The sequence below is a fragment of the Agelaius phoeniceus genome, chromosome 5, assembly GCF_051311805.1.
Source record: "Agelaius phoeniceus isolate bAgePho1 chromosome 5, bAgePho1.hap1, whole genome shotgun sequence".
Taxonomy (NCBI): Eukaryota; Metazoa; Chordata; class Aves; order Passeriformes; family Icteridae; genus Agelaius; species Agelaius phoeniceus.
In genome coordinates, this window is record NC_135269.1 from 3,004,808 (window position 1) to 3,023,876 (window position 19,069).

A 19,069-nucleotide genomic window follows, 5' to 3' on the forward strand; every position below is an offset into this window, starting at 1 on the left:
AATCAATTTAGGAGTGTCCAAACAAGTGTTCACATCGGTTTAACAAAATCGATTTATAAAGCGATTCAAATTACTTTGGTGTGACTTTTGTGCGAAGACAAGCTTGGCTTAGCTAATTTCCTCAAACTAGACATTTTAAAAAACCAACCAAAAAAAAACAAACCCATAGAATTTCTTTTGGATCTAAGGTTATTTGCATTGACAAATTCATCATCTTCAAAAATTTATGGCATTTGAGAAAAAAAAATCTGGACTGGAAGCACAATTAGAAGCACAATTGCCAGTTTGGTTATTAGAAATTTTTCTTCATCATTTATTCATGCACATTTGAGCTTGGTGAAAGGCAAACAGAACTAGGAAAAGACCCCAGGAAATAAGATGCTTTCTGGATACTCAACCCTGAATTTACTGTTTCATCGGTTAGATTGAAGAGCAAAAAATTTCCCTGGAACTCTATTTTTTTATCTGTCAGTTGTTCTGCAGATCTGACATTTCTGAGGTCCACTGGGGGAGATTTGGTCTACATGCCTTTGGAAATACTAGCCTAGAGACTTTGAATTAAAAAAAAAAAAGACAAAAAACCACCAATCGACAAAAAACCACCAATCCACAAAAAGCAGAGTTCTAACAAAGGCATTTTGTGGAAGGAATTCTCAGAATGCTAGAGGAGTGCAACCAAATCAATATGTGAAACATTTCCAAAGAATTAAAACCTTTCTCTCCTTATTCAGAACAGTTGATCAACTAACATGAAACTTTGTCAGGATGCATATTAAATGTACTTGAGAATGACAAGATTTTATATCAATCAGCTAGATATAATTTTTTAAAATATAGTTTAGGAAGAATCCACCATTTCATTCCACTTTCTGAAAACTGCACATTTTTTCTGTGTTAGTAGTGAATTCTACTAGCAACCTCCTAAAGGTTTTAATGTTCACAGACCTACAACTAACTCCTGAAAACTGAGTTCATGTCTAACACATTCAAAACTTTACAAACAACCTTGAAGTATTTCTTTTGGAAAAGTTGAGTATGATTTGAAGCTTTTACAAGAGAAAATGGAAGCCCATCAGGAAATAGAAACAGTTTTTTGGGATCCCAGTGCTTCAAAAAGTGGTACAAATGGGCTGGCCTCAGAATGCTCTTATTTAAGAACAAGAAGGAAGGTTTTCAAAAAGGCAAAAGAGAAGATGGGTAATAAAATCAGTAGCAGGAGGGTCAAGTTGTAGCATCTAAGTGTAAGAAATGTTAATTGTGGGCTCAGCATTACAGTTCCACACAGAACCATCCCAGTCCTTGTTCAGTGTCAGTGAACAAGGGAGACACAAGGGGACACAAACCAGAGACATTTCTGATGCATACTATAGTCATCCTTGTAAAATCTCAAGACAGTGGGATAACCTCACAAAAAAATCCATTAAAAAATAAAAAATCTGGTTTTAGACCCATAATATTAGGAATAATTTGAATAGCATGAGTTTTATATTCACAATACTACTTTATTTCAAAGTGGGGTCAGTAAAATAAATTTGAAGGTAGGGTAATCGTACACTGCAGATCCATAAATCTCCTCTGGGATGGATGTGCTATGAATTGGCATCACATATAGCCCACAGCCATATTTCCACTCATTCACACACTAATCCTGTGGCCTGTGGGAAATGGCCTTGTCTAAGATACAAATACCTCCCTGAAGTTTTGGGCTGTGCTTTGCTCTCTGCTGAAGTAATTGCAGGTTGTCAGTAGAAATTCAGTTGGTGCTGTTACTTCAAGCACAGAGGGAACACAGGGAAATGCATTGCTCTGGTGTTTTTAACCAGCTGTATAATGGGAGGGAGGCAGAGAGAACCTCTGAAGTATTTCACAATTAAAAGTTGCTCAGGCCAGGCACCATTTCAGATGAACACTGTGCTCTGGCTGTGTGTCTTCTCCCCCCTCTCCTCAGGTTTCTTAAGGTATTTCTGTCTCCACTGATAATGCCAGAGGGCAGGAAGGTGGGACTCAGGACTACTGAAGAATATTAAAAATGACATCATAACTTACACTTCCACATGTTAAAGATGAGCCTGTCCCCATGTCCCTGTTCACAGCAGTGCCCTGTTACCCTGTCATGCCTCAGGGTCCCAAGTCCCTGTGAAGATCAGGCAGCACCTGAATTTGTGCCTTAATGACAGCCAAGAACCATGGGTTTGGTGTTCCTGAAAAAGGACCCACCAGCTCACCTTGTCTCCTCAAACAAGCATTAGGTCAAGCTTAACTGACCCAGAGAGAGATGGTGTCAAGCCTTCCTTTCCCAAGAGAAAGGGATACAGCCTACAAAGACACCAGACTAGGGAGGTAGAAAAATACAAAGAAAAAGAGAAAAAAAAAAGCATGAAACTCTAAAACTAGGCAGGCTGGTTTAAGGAACTCTGGCTGTGCACAAACTGAAACTATTTCTGTAGAATATAAATATTTTTAAGTCTCATGGTAAAGATAAATGATAACTTTGAAAGAAGTTGGTTTTTTTTTTTTGGTTTTTTTTTTTTTTTTTTTTTTTTTTTTTTTTGTGAAATCTGTGTTATTTTAACCCAGAAATAGGCTTTCTGAATGAAGTTATCCACACCTTTCTCCTGGCTGCAGGTTTCTATATATCCCTGAAGCAACTGGAGCAACACTGAAATTATACTTCCATACTTCCATGAGAGCTATTCCTTTGCTTATAGAAAAAAATAAAGTTTCATATTTTTTTACTGCAAAGTGTGCAAAGATTTCTCATGTCAGAAATCAGGGTTAAAGTGAGATACTGAATCCTGGTATGTCTCATGTGCTGGATGTAGCCATGCATTAGTTCTTTGTATTTTTACCTTTTTCACATTTCCAAGCACACTTTCTGCTTTCAAAGGTAGCAGTAATTTTGTCTTCAGTGTTGTCTGCTTGCTACCAGAGGATACAGGCAAACTGTGCTCTTTTGAAGAAGCCATCCTTTGTTCACTCTGCTTTTATGTAAATTTAGTCAATTTGAGAAAAGATACACAAGTGGCTAACTGCTTTTTGTATTGTTATTTCTTCAATGAGTTTCTTTCTTGCTATCTTAATCATATTATTTACCTATTATTATTCGAATCTACCTTTGTGTCATTAATATTGCTCACTTTTTATCACTGAAATTTCTTGAACCTCGCTTGTTAATCAGGTATATAAAGCACTAGTATAATGTCTATTCATGGTATCTGCCAAAGTGATACAGAGAGAAACATTTTTCTACCCCAAAAGATTTTCAGACATTATAGAGTCTTGGCAAAAAATATGAGAACAAAAAAAAAAACAACAACACTGAAAGACAGAAAAATCCAGGTGAGTTACCAGCACAGCAGAGGTAGTTGGTCATAAAAAACAAAAACCCTGGAGATTAAAACTAACCTCTGCCAAGTCTTCATCTTGCACAAAAATTGAGAGCAAACTTGGTGGAATAAACGAGAACCTTACACAAACCCCTGGTGTCTGTTGGGAGCTTTAGGTCTGGGCCAAACCAAGAGCAGCAGAGAGAGAAAAGCTGTGGGAAATACACCTTTGCAACCTCGTGCTGTGCAGGGAAGGTTCCTCTCCTATCTTTTAACCTGTCCCCAGAAGGGGCTGGCCCCTGGGGTGCCCTTTTTCCAAGTTTTGCAGCTCACATGGATCAAAAACCTGTAACAACCCAAGCTGGATAGGGCCCTCAGACTCACCTGTGTCAATGCAGTCATTTGGATGATTATTTACATTTTCCTTTCTCTCTGTGAAAGCTCTGTTGTGGCACACAGGAATCAACAATAATCTTCCTTCCATAATTCTGTAAGCTATTTTGCTCAGTCTGCTTGCCAAAATACTCACTCATGAATATGCAATGAGGTGGAAGAAATATTTCTTTAAGTTTTAAGCCCCTTGGGCCTTTAATCTTGAAGCCTTTTAAATCCAGGATATGATTTTTTTGTGAGTATGCATGTATATGTGCTGAAGTGTGTGTATTGGTGTCACTTCTCTTAACTTGTGTGCATACTTGATTGCTGGAGGGCTTTCATTCTCATTTAGATATATCATGTACTCATGCACACGTACTGCAAGGACAGTTTTTGCCTATTTTTGATAGTATGGAAGAGACTGATTATCCAAAGTGTTTCCTGCTGCAGATATGGGAAATAAATGTTGATGTATTTTGTAGCAGGGAAAAAAAAAGTTTAGTTTAACTTTTCAAGGACACCTGCCATATGATGACCACAGCATTATCTGGGGTGTCCAGCCTGACTGCAAGTTTTGGCCTAGGAACATGTGACTGCTGAGGCAGTGATCAACTGGAAAGCACAGGTCAGCAAAAAACATTTTCAGGACAAGCAGGACACATCTTTAACTGGTTTTTATATCCATCCTTTGGAGTGCTTCTTGACTGGCTGGGCTCTGGGCTGGTGAAGAGGAGAAACCTTCTGCAAGTAAGCTGAAATATTGGGCCTGGCAGCCCTAACTCCCCATTGAGTCATTCTTTGTTGAGCCTACCTGTTGGAATTTCCTGCCTAAGGGCTTATCCAAGGCTTGGGATACCAAAATTCCTGGTGGAACTTCCTGCCTAAGAGCTCATCCAAGGGTTGGGCTATAAATGAGCAAGACCTTTATCCAAAACTGGCCAGAGTGGGTCCTTCAATACACATGAATCTCCTCTATCAAGCTATATTATTAATAGAAATGAGGTTTCAAGTGTATCTGTATCTTCCAGTTATAAATAACGTTAAAAAATTAAACTCAAAGTAGTTTGGGAATGTCAAAATTTCCACTTTTGTGCTTACTGAAAATAAGCATGAAAACACTGAAGGAGAAGGGAAACCAGTGGTTGAACTCTTAGACTCAGACTTCCAAGTAAGTTATGGCGCTACAAAATCACAGGTTTTTGAGCTAATAAACAACCCTACAAAACTAAGTTATTACTTCTTACCAAGAATTACTCACCAGTCATATAAACACTTTGCCAAGAGACAGTTCTTGCCCAAAAGACTTAATAACCTAATGCCCCACGGAGTTCTGCTCTGTCTGGAGAATACACTATAAAAAATAATTATGAACTGGTAGCACAAGTTCTGTACTCTGAAAGTGGTCCACATATTTATTGCAGCAATTAAAACTTCAGCTTTTGTGCTGCTTTCTTCCATTTCCTTCCTTAAATTTCTGGCTCTCCAGATTCTGCTTACTGACTTGCATTAAAAGTAAGGCGTGCACTAAAGCCTTATGAATTCCTCACAAAAAGAAATTTCTGAGATGTGCAATCAAGTACACACTGGTTTAAGGGGAGCATGGAGATGAGGGATGGACAGGCGGATGGTTAATTCAAAAAAGACAATATATTTGTCCACATTTGGGGAAAAATGCAATTTTTCCACCAGAGGTAGGGCTGGTGAAGTTGCTGAACATGTCCAGTATGCCCCATAGGGATTTGAACTGGGGAAAGAAGAAAACAAATTGTCCCTAATCATAAATTAACTCTGTGGGTTCTCGCTCAAAATCATACATTTTACAAATTGGGCAGAGCAAGGAAGACTCTTTCTCAGACTTTTTTTTATATTTATGGGTGTATGAGTGCTCCTAAGAGCTAAGAAAAAAAAAAAAAAAGCGGGTAGAGGAGAAAAATCTAGAAACAAAGAAAGGAAAAGAAAGAGATGTATCTGTCTGATGCTGTTAGATTAAATTAGACTATAATGATTACTGTGTGCCTTCACAAAAGACATTTTGTAACATTTAAGATTTCTGCTAATTGAACGAGGTACATTACCATGCAAAAGAATGTTAGTGAAGGTTGAAAAGGACAAACCAACTATTCTCGTACATCACCATAATTATGCAGCCCCATGTTCGAACAATTACATTTATGTAGACCCACTGTTAAAATCAATGTTACTTGTACAGCTAGTCCTTAATCAATGGAATCAGTCAATTTACCATGGTCACATCCTTCTTCTTAATTAAGACAGTGATATCTCTGGAGCGCAGGGTCTCAAAGAGATAAATAAGTACAGAGGTTGGGAAATGTCAAAGAGGTGACTCCCCGATTTTACTCTCAACGAACTTGGGAGGAAATAAGACAGTTCCCTCAGTTCAGGGAAGCAGCACAATCTTCTAAAGAGATGGCTTAGCATTCATTAAGAAAAGAGCAGGTAGCAGTGTCTGACAGAAATAGCACTAATGAGCAAAGAGCGCTTTCAACATGCATATCCTTCATAGCCATAGTCTGAATTATGAAGGTTGTGCCACCTAAGCCAATTTTAATTAGAGCGAGCATGGACCTCTTTGGACAGTTAGCCTTTCTTTCCAAAATCCATTTCAATATGGTGTCATTTTGTTGTCATAATCAAAATGGCAAAGTGATGGAATAACCTACTTAAAATGTCTGCGGTGTTAAAGCAGATATGGCAAACATCCTCTAATGACACATGTAATAAGGGTATTACCTCCAGGACTTTGACAGTGTGTTCTGTGTTGTCAGCCTAGCTGGAATAATGATAGAGGTCTCCTCTGGAATAAGACACAGGTCTTTAAAGACCAGGTCTAAACTTCCTGTTCTACAGGTAAGCTATTAAACCCCCGTGTGCTGAAAGAAAATAGGAAAATACAGATCTATTGAGCTGCCAAGTGCTGACGTGGTCATAACTCTGGAGATTTTTTCCCTCTGCAAAATATACTTGTTCTGTCAAACTAAGATTATTCAGTCCTGCTATAGAAAAACACACATAAAAGACTACTACACAAAGGGAAACAAAGCTCGAAATAATTTGCAATTCTCTGTTTATAAAAGAATGGCCTTTACTATCATTTCTGATAGCACATTTATATGATATTTACTGTATAGCAAGAATAACAATAATAAAATAATATAATTCTGTTCACAGGGACCTGTGATGATCATCTGGCCCAACTGCCTGATCACTTTAGGGCTGACCAAAAGCTAAGGCGTGCTAATAAAGGCATTGTCCAAATGCCTCTTAAACACTGAGATGCATTAAACAGCGAAAGGACTTCTCCTCCTGAAGTACTTCAGGTGTTCTAAATGCAAAAGTGAAGGTATTAAAGGTATTTAGGGGCAAAAAAGCCACTTAACTGGAGCTTTTTCTCTTTGACATCTCTTACAACCCATGACAGATTTCTTTAAACATACATGAAGTCAGTTGGAGTCTTGGTGGGTTCCTATCTGTTTTACCAGGTATTTTTGGGAAAGTGGAAAAAAGTCTGGCCACAAACATTTAAACAACTTTAAAAAAAATGGGACCCAGGAGTTTATATCCATGTCTAAGTGCTGGACAAAGCTGTTGTAGTGAGCTCAAATCAATGACTCCATAAAAAAGCAGTAGAAGGCCAAGAGAAACATCATCATGATGCAAATGTACTGCTTCCCATACCCAAATTAGCATCTGGGTCTGGACTCCAGAGCAATTCTAGCACAACAAAGTTGAGTTTGGGGCAACTTTTTTAGTTTTGCTTCTTTTCAAAAGGCAGTAAAACAAAAATAATATTAAAAGCCTGCCCAGTCAAGAACATCCCCATCTAAATTTGAAAATACAAGATGAAGTTTGGCATTTCTCTCATCAATTTGGTTGAAGGATTTAAAACCACCCAATTGTAGAGAAAAATCCTGAAAAACTCATTGCTCTTTGAAATGTCATCTGAAATAAATTAATTTATTGAAAAACTGAAAAGAAAATCTATTTCTGAAACATGATCTTTTTTCAGAAAAAAGTATTAGAATTTTTGACTTAGACTTCCAATAGCTAATAAAAATCAAAATAAAAGTGAGCATATTAGAAGAAAAATAGAGCTCTTTTGTAGAGATAAACAATTTAGTTATAAATATTTCCTATAAAAACTGAACTATATTAAAGTTTTAATGGATTAACATCATCATAGACAGGAGCCACTCCCCTATTCTGTCCTACACTCCCTGTATTTTATTGTATGAGCATTGTAACAATCACTGTATTTCATGGCTGAAAATTGGAATATTTTCACTCTCTTTAGGTTTATTGTTAAATTTAATAAGTTAATATCTTAAATGTGCTTTGAGAATTCCAAGGCAAAGTAGAGAAAGTTAGTGTTGTTAAAAACTACTATCCTAAGACTGAGGCAAGAAAAATTCCCTTATTTGGACTATGTATAAAATCATGCATATATTTGAAGTTTACTGCAGCAAAGGCAGTAAGGAAAAAAAAATCATGCCACAAATACAAGAATAAATAATTTGACTTACTATAGAACAATTTTTCTTCTCCTTCACTGTCTCTCCATTTTATGACTTGAAACTCTGTTTAGCTCCCCTAGAATTATTTACTTCTGCATTTGGGGTATTCTGGGTGAAAACCAAAACTATAAACTTGAAATAGAAGTGATTTAATATTTGGGGAAAAATTACAATAAGAAAAAAAAACCAGAATGATTTTCACAGTGTTTGCTATAAAGGAACAGCATTAGGAGGAAAAAGCCAAGAAAGCTGCGGGGATTAAAGAAGATATTTTATAAATTTGAAAGCAGCTGTTCAGCCATATGTGCTTACCTTTTCATTTTTTCTCAGCTAGCACTCTTTACCCTGGATCTGTACCAACCTGGCTTGTTTTTAATCCAGCGCTGTGACTGCCTGAGTAACCAACACCCTCCCGATCTTCACAGTAGAATCAGCAGTAAGGAGGCTTTGCTCTGCTAGGATAAAACACACAAATTCTTCCTTTCCTTTAATTTATTTTAAATCCTGTAGATTCCAGTGTGTTGCAGTATTTCAAGATCGTGAATTCCTTGAGCAACTCGGCCATGAACCTCACAGCCTACGGCCATATAACAGTGCAGCCATACATCTGTTTGAGAGCCCAGATTACCATTCAGTAAAAAATATAAATAAAGAATATAAACATGTGATTAACTTTTATCATATGTTTATAACTTTGCTGAAGAGAGGCAATATAAAGTAAATGTTTACTTACTTTTTTCTCATCTGAGAATGGCAACAGTTCCTGTTTGGGTTTAAAGATGATGTCCCTATAAATATAGGCACATGCCTCATCACAGACAGATCTATGAATAAAATAACCTGAAATGAGAGCCAAATATTCCCAAATGCTCTTGAATTTCCCATTCAGCTCTCAATATCACCTCTTGGAAAAGCTTTCCATGTGCTATCATTTTGCAGCTACCATCCCAGAAGCTGCTAATTTACGTGGTTTGCTGTCAGGTGTGTGTTCTGTTATGTCAAGAAGATATTTCTTATATATTAATTTATTTTATACTGAACTTTGGAAAGCCTGCTCATGCTTTTGTCCTTCTGGGTACTTATTAATAGAAAAATGTGACAAATGGCAGAACTGCAGCCAAGATAGCATATTTGGAAAAGGAAAATGAATCACTGCACATTCGACAATGGATCATATCAAAGCTGTTCTTAGCCTTGCATACTTTACATTCAATGGTCAATCTTTGAACAAACTACTGCCTGAGCTATAGGCTCTCCAACTCATTCATCACGGCATAACTCTACCTTCTGCCTTTCAAGAAAATTATAGAAAATAGAAGTGCAATAAACCCAAAAAGCTGGAAACAGAGATGACACCCATGACAACATTAAAAACAGAATACTGAGGGTGTGCAGCCATCCATTCAACTTACAATTAATGCACCTCAAGATAGATGTCTGCTTTTCTCTAATGCTAAATCCATCAGATAACCCACAAGAAGAGCACAAGGCTTGTAACAGTTTTCGGCCACAAATAATAGAGACCAGGAATGGAAGAACTAGACAGAGAAAAATCAGAAATACATTAAATATTTTTATATGAAGCCTAATGTGGAGCAACATTAGAGTGTAACTCTCCATACAGCCACAGCACATAACAAAAAGTCCAAAATCAGGCACATGGCTCTTCTCCCCACAATGAAATAACACAAACTAGTGATTCAGACACTGAAGTGACTGGAACTAGATAATCTCCTGACTTTGCAACTTCATGTCCCCTGTAATCAACTCCACACAAATTGTCTTACTTGAAAAAGTTACTTTTCTTCTATTTTTTTTTAAATTTTCCTGCACTTTACACATCCTGATTCTGCCCTTGCCAGAAACACAACTGCCAAAGTATTAGGCCAGATCTTGAGAGTTTTCCAGCCAAGCTGCATCCTCAGGATGATTATGTTATTTAGTGAGGTTCACTTAATTATCCATATTTTGAAATGCTGAAGCAGCCCTATACTTGACTTTAGTCCCTCTTAATTTTATTTTATCAAAGTACATAAAAAACTGCTCAGAAATCAAATTACATGCAAAAATTTTATCTCCTTTATGGTCATATATTCTTTTATGGAGTATGAGACATCTCTTGCTCTTCTGGTCTTGTATGCAACTGAGGGCTGTTAATCAGAAAAGCTTGTAGAACATCTGTCCCATGTCTACAATCCAACACCAACAGAAAACACCTTTAAAGAGCCTGTAGCACACTTAAGACTCATAGGAAATGAACATAATCACAGTTTAATATTCCCCAAAAAGGTGATTGGAGAAATGGAGAGTACTGAGAGAATAGTGTGACTGCTTCCAGACCTTAGCAGTGCTCTGGAAGAGTAAAAGGAGATGCTCAGTATCACCTTTGAAAAGTTCTGGTAGCACAGTAAATATGACATGCCCAAAACCAAAATTTAAAATATGGCTTTTAGCTTTAGCTCTAGAAGCAAGAAACTGCTGTTTTGACAGCAGTCCTTTAAGACTTGTTACTCACAAGGAGTTCTTTGCCATGTTTCATTACAGAGTTATAACTCTACTGAAACAATTTCAAGAGTGAGTGTCATACATCCAAAAATAGTTTTGTAGTGAAGAAGGAAAGGCCAGTGAAGTACAGTTAAGAATGGTCTTTTTCCTCTTCCCCCTCCCATTTTCTTCCCATTGCCCAGAACACTGAATATGCATTGGCACAGCTTGGGCATCCTACAGAATAAAATAGAATTTATGAAGATATACGGCCTTTCATATTCAAGGTACCTCAAAGCAGTTTATGGAGCAATGACTTAGATAATGGAGTGACTGTGTTGGCAAACTTGACTCTCATTACATCCTCAGCAATAGATCATGCACAGTCGAGATATCACATCCCTGAGAATGGTTGAAATGTTGGCCAAAATATGGGGCACAACCTAAAAAATAAAACAGAACCACAAAGGAGTGAAAAAAGATACCTCTTACCCAAAGGAGGGCAACATACAGCATCATTTAATTGGTCAAAGTGATCTAATTGCTTCTATAATGGAGACATCCTGTGCTGTTTAATTTCATATACAACTCTTTTTCAAAAAAGTCGCATGCCGCATCTATTTATTATTTCTTTTAATTTCATATACCACCTATTTTCAAAAAAGTCGCATGTCTTAGAAATCTGTTTGCATGATCACTACTAATCAGACAAGGCAATTGATTTTCAAACTTCAAATAAAATGCAACTGCACCATTGGAGACCTTTTAAGCAGCACTGGAAGAGGTGCACAAAGCAGTGCTGATAGGGCAGCATTATGGGAACTTTTCTGAAAAGTTCCCTTTTCAGAAACTTCACTTTTCTGTGAAGCCAGCAGGGCTGGCAGCATCTCCAAGGTAACTGTAAACATGTGAGTCACAGGATGCAGGCCGCAGGAATTAGGGATCCGCATGCACAGGCAGAGCTGTGATCCCACTGGGAGCACAGAAATGTCTGGGATCATGAGCCAGTTGGGGCTATGAGAGGGTGGAGTTCAGGCTCATGAGAGAAGAGGGACAAAGCCAAACAGGAACATAACCCTGCAATTCAGGAAGGCAAATTGCTTTACCCACGAAGAATAAAGACTGGAAGAATCCCTCAATACACTCAATATATGTTCATGGAGCATTTGAGTTCCAGGAGAAGTGGATAATTGTGGAGGATCAGCTACTGCAAGTTCAGGACCAGTGCATCCTAGTGCACAGGAAAACAGGCAGATAAATACTGGATGGAGACTTAATCCTTTTTGTAGTACACCTAGTGACTGGCCAGGAGTCATTAGGCGCAAGCTGAACTACAGTAAATTCTTTTTAAACATCAGGAAAAAAAGTGAGGGTGATTATGAAGAAGTTGTCAAGAGAAGCTGGGCATTCTTTATTTCTGGAGATGTTCAAAACATAACTGAACACAGTCCAGAGCAATCTACTGCAGCTGACTGTGCTTTTATCAGGGGAGTTGAATGAGGTCTCCAGAGCTGCCTTCCAAGCTCTGCCACTCTGTGAAATTGTAGCTCATTGAAAGATAAAAGGGATCACATTTATGAGATGGTACCTATAAACATTTCAGTGACAGAGAGATACACAAAGTGGTTTAACAGGTATGTCCACACATACATTATGTCCAGAATAAAAATAAAGCCCAAAGATAGACATTAACTTCCTGCAGCACAAAATAGTGGCTAAGGGATAGGTTTGTCTGGTACTCTTTAACTCATAGAAGGTGACTAAGATAATGTCTGGCTTCCTCTCTCAGTCATGAGCAGATAATTGTTTCATTTCTTGCTGAAAATGTAGGATCTACATTACAATTTCACAAATTTCATCAGTTTTACTGCTCTGTTTACCACCTGCCTCACCCTGCATACCTGGGAATGACAGTGCAATGATGATTCACAGAAGAGGACCCCAGTTCCAGTCAGAGATCCACCTTTAAAGATTTTCCTTGGGGTCTGTGATGAATTTCTACAGGGTGAGAATGTATATCTGACATATTCCTCCCTTTGCTGCCCTAAGCTTTTAAGCCCCCATTCCAATAAGGTTATGCCAAACAAAGTGCACCCTCCAAAGTCTCATGCAGAGAAGCACCCAATCCCTATTTCTTGCTTTCCACAGAGAAAACACTGAAAACCTAAAATCTGTGTGTGGACCCTCCACACACAGATCCGTGGGGCACTGCTGCCCTGCCCACAAATGAGAAAAGATCAAATGAAGAGTAATTCATATTTATAAGGAATCAATTCTAGCAAGAAATTGAACCAAGAAGCTTTGGGCTCAAAGTAGTGTGGCTTCCTGCTGAGATAAGAAGAAATGACTTTGTCTCTACCCAACTAACTAGGTGTCACGGGTGATGTTCCTGCTTTAATGCCTGCCTTACATATGGTGCCTGATAACTTCAGGGATAAGGGGATAGAAATATATGTCACAAAACACTACCAGCATGTGAGTGGGATATGCATAAATGAGTGGATGTGAATGGCTCTTTTCTAGGCCAACAGACTTTCTGACGTTTCTTCATTATGTCTGAGAGTAATCTTCAAACATGCAAGTCTTCCCTTGAAGAATACATTAGCAAAAGAAGGGTGTAAAAGGTTCTGTGTCATTAAGAGGGCTTGACTTTAAGTGCAGCTTATGCTGCCTGTGAGAGAGTAAATAAATAAAAGTGCTGATTTTAAAATTAGTGTTCTACTATACAGACCAGAGGTGATTAGTGCAAAATGCAAGGATCTGTGTGTTGGTAAAAATATCTCCTCATCAGTTTGACCATAGATAATAAGATGGGAAAATATTAACCTAGTGTCCATTTTGTGCATATCTCCCTCAGTAGAAGCCTAACCTGAAGAGAAGGCTTATTTCTAGAAGAGGTGGGACATCTTTGATCACAGAGCATCAAGTTGGATCTGGTTTGATCCAGTTTGAGTTGGTTGGATCCACTTTGGATCCCGTCTGACATCTAAAACAAGCAGTCTGAAAAGCCTTTGGGTTCCCCCTGTCACTACTATGGACAAATGACCAGTGCTGACCTTGTGTTGAATTAACCTGAGCTGAGACAACTGAGACTCAAAGGAGACAACATCACAGTCCTCACCCCGACTACTTTTTTCCTCTTAAGAATTTCCTTATGTTTTCAGTACAAAATTCAATATCTGGTGTCCAAACAATGCCGTAATTTAGACTTTTCTTTCTTTCCATAATTCTGTATGTTCAATTCCATATATTTGTAGATAATTGTGGGTTGCTACAGCCATCATATTCAGGATGAGAGGAAAAATCCCATCTCTCCTATCAGAATATTTATAGCTGCCATATTACTTATGGTTATAACTGCATTATACCAGTTATTACAATATTAACATATTTATATGCCATTTGCTACTTAAATGCTAATAAAACAAAACCAGAAAATTAAAGAATGGTAAAATATCCAATTTTAATTTTTTTAAATCTTTGATACAGAGTTTTTTTTGGTAAATACAGCAAATGCTTCTAATTATATTTTAACAAGCAGTTAGGAAGAGGTATGCCTCCTATTGGATCCTAAGTGACTAAAAATGACCTACTTTAATTTTATTCATTATCTCTAACTGTTATTAGAACCTGTATTTGACATATGTGAATATTATTTGATCTTTTCAAACCACATTCATTCTCATTAAGAAAGCCCCAAGACATTTTCTTTCAGAATATTTTTCAAATATTCTGAGATTTTGCTTGTTATGTGAAATGTGACAGCACTTTCAAGTTCTTTATTATAGTTTTTTTTCCACGGCAAGAACCAATTATCCCTTCCTAGTACTAGTGTCTAGTTTTGAACTCAATATTTAAGCAATTAGTAGCTGTATCTGTAAATTAATACATCTATATTGCTAATGTAGTTTTAATCATACAAAATGAGTAAGAACAGCCTTTTCCAATGTTACTAAATGTAAAGAAATGTTTATTTAAGTTAAAATGAAATTAAACTAGGAGAGGACAAGCAATGGATATAATTTTTTATGGCACTTCAGCTTTTCTTTCTCTGAAGAAGACTACTTAAAGGAACACTACCTTTTTTCCAAGAGGGTTGCTGGTTTTGCAGAAATCTAACTTATTTTCATACTTTTACATACAGTAATTGCTGACTGTATAGAAACTTCATGACAGACTCAAATCCATTAAAGTATTTGAACTTCTAATACAAAAAAACCTTCATTTTAAGTTAGGAATATGCTGAGTGCTCTGCTGAAAATGTTTCAAGTCAGAAATTATATTTAGCTGTAATTAAGTATCAGGGCTATGAGTTATTATGAATACACAGTGATTGATAGAGATTTTACTGTTTGTTATAAAGCTCCCTTTTTGGGAAGTATCTGTGATATTTCACTAGATCAGAGAAATGAATCTTGATATGTACAGATGCATCAGATTTCAAAATACATTTCATCAGTAATCTACACAAAATAGCTCTTCTGGCAAATGAAAACTAATTTCTTCATTTTGTTTTCTTATCTTGCCTGCAGAAAATGAGTAATAACAAAACTGCACTACACAGATTTGAGTTCATTATTACCTTCTTATGTTAATCACCAATTAACGTTTTCTTTCTCTCATGAATAAAAATTCTATAAATATTTTAGGTCCACTTGCTGATGTGCTGATGGATGGGTTTATCTGACCTGCAGATGGCTGTTGTTACATGCTATTCATATTGATAGTCTCAGAGTGTCTATCCAGAAATGCTGGAGAGGAAAATAGAAAAGTTGAGAATGAAGAGAAAAACTACTAAAATTGCATTGAGTCTGCTATTCAGTTCAAATTTTGTGTAATACTCACGTCATTATATTTCTTTTCCTGATGTGGAGAGATTATTCTAATGCTGCACTTACAGCCAAGTGAACAAGCTGATGAGAAAAAAATGGAGAGTTGGCTTAATATTTGACTATTGCAGCTAGAATTGCCTTAACTCATCTTTGCTAGATTGGTGGGAAAAGATAAATGCAGAAATTAGTTCAGGTAAAGCTTTTCCTAGCAGTTTGAAATATCTAAATGTGGGAACATTGAGAAAGGACAGGAGGTCTGAGTGCTCGGCAGACTGAATTCAGGCTGAAAGAAGCAAGGTATGGAGAGAACAGAGCAATATCTGTGCTTTGAATTTCTGACTTTCCTTGTCGACTCAGAGATCTCACTGCCCAGCTCCTGCTGTCATTAAACACAGACATTAGCAAGGCTTTGTGTCAAACCAGCTCAAACAATGGTTTTAAACATGAGAAAACAAGGCTTATTTTCTTAATCTTGTTCTTAGAAACAGTTGAACTCTTCTATCCCATTCAGCCTGAGGGAGATATTCGACCCAGAAAACTTCAGCCAAACTGTTTCTGGAGTCTGAAAAAGTTGCTAACAGCAGAACAGGTGTCTTACACTACAAAGCAATTGTTAAGCAATTACAGGCATTGATGTTCCATCTAAGATGTTCCACTTATGCCACTCATGCATGGACAAAAATATAAACATTTTGTAGCTTTCATTGCAAGGGGAGCTGCATAAAACTGAACCAACAAGGTCAAATCAGAATTAGTCTTGGATACAAGCACTTAACACAATGAAGAAACAGAAAATATGCTTAAATTCAAGTTATCCTCCAGCTTTTAGGTGTGCCTGAACCATGAACCAAGGCATGTAAAGATTAACTTCTAATTTAAATTATCCCCAGTGACAATTTAGGACTCAGTGCAGGCCACAGAGAAATGGGATAAATCCTTTGGTTAATCTATAACAAGCTCCATTCTATCATGAATTACATATCAGCTATAACTGATACAAGATGGAAAAGTACTGCAGCAGTGGCACCTCCTGAACTCATTCTAATACTCAATACTCTTTGCTTTTATTTTTTTCCACTCAAAGGATATTTTCACAATCTTTGTTGACAACAAAGTAAGTTTGCTCGCACTGGTAAAATTCTGGCTAACTGCAAGAATTTTAACATTTCTATATTCCGTTACTTACACCTTCTCAGAGAGTGTAAAGATGTTTTTCAGGGTGTAGTGTGAAATCTATTACTTCTACTTATGTGATTAAAATGCAAAACTGTGTTGGAAACAGATGCAAAAGTGAAAAAAGAAAAAGAATATTTTAAAATTCTTGTATACAGATGTTACTGCACTTTAAAAAAAATGTACTACATGCAAAAGCTTTACAAAAATTCTAGTAAAGTGGATTTTTTTTTTAATATTTGAAGCACTTCACTCTTCCTTTAAATGTAGATTTTGACTAAGGGAATTCTGATTTCTTCATCACTTATGTACAAAGTTAACTTTAGCTACACTAAGAAAGCACCTTCAAAGGCAGAAAGCCTATGGATTTTTTTAGGAGCTTAATCTCTACTGAAAATTCTTTCCTCAGCCTGATACTTTGCACCCAGATCATATTTGTTTCACATGGGCTTTTTAACCTTTCCTGCTCTTTCAGAAAATGCATCTATGATCAGTAGAAATATGAATCTTCAGGTAGTTCTCAATTTGCTCCACAGAGAAGTGATGCCACTGGATAGGTGAGCTGACATATTTCCCACAGAATCAGTGGGGCTGGAAAAGACCTCTGGGATCACTTCTGAGTCCAACCTATGACTCAACCCAACCCATGTCAACCAGATCACATCCTGGAGCCTTAATTTTGCTTCTGTTTTACATCATGTATGTAGCTACCACAGTATAATTTGGTACTAAGGAAGTCATTGACTACTTTGACAAAGCCTGGAAGAGGGAAAGCTTTTTTTCTTTATGGCTACCATTACTGCCATAATAGGATTCTATGATATAGGTACAAATTAACTAAATTGGGTTAGCAGGCTACTTGATTTTTTAACATCTCAGGTACCTGCTCATCCTTTGTGCCTTTTTCTCATATCAGAACGTGAACTCTTCAGCCAGAACTTCACATCTTGGTTACTCTTCCAGAAGATAACCTCTGCTTCTGTAAATTGGTAAGAAATAGCTGACTGCCTGCTGAGACTCAAGACATTATTCAACAGCTTGAGAAAAGCATGACCCACCCTCCCAGAATTGCAAAGTGGAAGCAAAGGAGACAGAGGGGTGAAGATGAGCCTGTAACTGATGCTGCTGAGGAAGACTGAGCCAAGCGGCCACTGGAGCCACCTCTTGGTGCTGCAGGACTTGGTCTCTGCACTGAAGTTGACTACAGAAACTCCAGGGTCTCCTTTAGCAGGTCTGCTTTCAGCAGGAAGGTGAGGCACCATTTTCTCAATGACTCTCTCCATCTCCTGATGAAGAGCTGCCTGCAAGAGAGCCTGGAGAGCTCATCTGTGCTGAGAGTTTTGGGGCTGATAGCAGTGAGTATGAAAGTAAAATATATGTTTCTTAAGGAATGCAGCCACTCTGAATAACACTGAGAGTTCTTTATCTCCTATTCAAATAATGATGCTCATATTTTTAAAAATTACATCAACTTTTAAGCATCATTCATGTCTACCTTCTATTAATTAAAATGTTCTCTGCCTAGTCCATATACATGCAAAACTGCAGTTTGCAGTTTGACAGGATATTATTGAACAGAATGTGAATTGGTTGAAAAGTAACCAGATTTGAAGCATCCATCAGTCAGTAACAGTGCACTCATAGGTCACTGGAGCTGTCAATTTCAATCAACTCTGTAATTAAATACATCACCAATATAGATTTTGTGTAAGAATGTCACTTGTTCTTCAGATGTCTGCTACTAGGACAAATCACACTTCAGTGTCTTTGAATGTGCCTTCTAAATACAGTTTTTTAAAACAGCATAGCATATCCATCCATCTCAATCCAATTTGCTGAATGGAAATTTGTTTAACTAATACATAGTCTAAACACTGAATTAAAAACCAATATGTGTGTTTCCTTTTCTGCTTAAATGAATGCTGCAATGCTACAGTAGATATTTTATTGCTTCTCTTAAAACTCTTCTGGTATTTGTTACGCAGAATAAAAAGAAAGAGCAGTATGTCACAGAAAGAGAAAAATTATTCACATCATCTGTAATTAAAATTGCTTTGCTTCATGTTCAAAAATAAAAGAGCAGAGTCTTCAGACATGGAGAAATAAATCATTAATTCTAATTTTGCTAGGGATAGAAATACCAGGCACTTTCAAATAAAAAAAAAAAGGAAAAAAAAGAAAAACCCATTTAGTGCTGTTGAGTGTCAGATTCTTCTATTATACTTGCCACTAGATTGGAAAAGTCTGAAACAAAGCTGAATTACCAAATATATATTGCCTGCCATTTGATTTAATCTTCAAATAAGCTCCAGGAAGCAGGTCCCTGGACAGTTAATCTTTAGTTTTG